The 574-nt window shown below is 36.9% G+C and overlaps 1 protein-coding gene across 2 annotated transcripts in view; it reads right to left on the reverse strand.

Annotated features, from left to right (window-relative positions):
* The window catches only part of NUP107 (nucleoporin 107), a 28,760-nt gene that overhangs the window by 15,270 nt on the left and 12,916 nt on the right, over positions 1-574 (reverse strand). The window lies entirely within an intron of this gene.

Consider the following 574-nt stretch of genomic DNA (forward strand, 5'->3'; position numbering starts at 1 on the left):
GGTACACTGAATTGACCTGTATATAGCAGCAATATACTTAGTAACTGGATACAGCTGCTGAAAGGAATCCAGACACATAAATTAAATGAAAAGTTTCATTAGTATCAACAAATTTAAACGGATGCTGAAGCAAGGTTGCAGTACAACCTTCTATTCTAGTTTGTAGGTGTACACAGAGTGGGGGGACATTAACACCCGTGAATCAAATCATGTGCAATTTGTGTGCAAAAATGTTAGCATTAATCTTTGGGTTTGTTTTGTGACCAGAGCAACTGGATGACAGTTTTAGTTTTAAATAGCAAATGTCCACCTATTTTCTCGGTTGTGCTGCAATAAAGTTTATTAAACAAATCATTCTACTACATGTTTTGTAAAAAGATGGAGATGATGATGATGATGGAGATAAATACAAAATGCATAACAGTGTTATCACAGGACTAGAGTTACAAGTAAATGGTAAAGAGTAATGCTTTGCAGATGTACAACGTTTACATGTAATTGGGATCACCCCGTGTGTATTATAGGTACAGGCTGTGACTCCAGGAGCACTGAAGGGGGATAATTCTGGACATGG

Source organism: Nanorana parkeri, unplaced genomic scaffold (assembly GCF_000935625.1).
Source record: "Nanorana parkeri isolate BGI_ZX_2015 unplaced genomic scaffold, ASM93562v1 scaffold65, whole genome shotgun sequence".
Lineage (NCBI taxonomy): Eukaryota > Metazoa > Chordata > Amphibia > Anura > Dicroglossidae > Nanorana > Nanorana parkeri.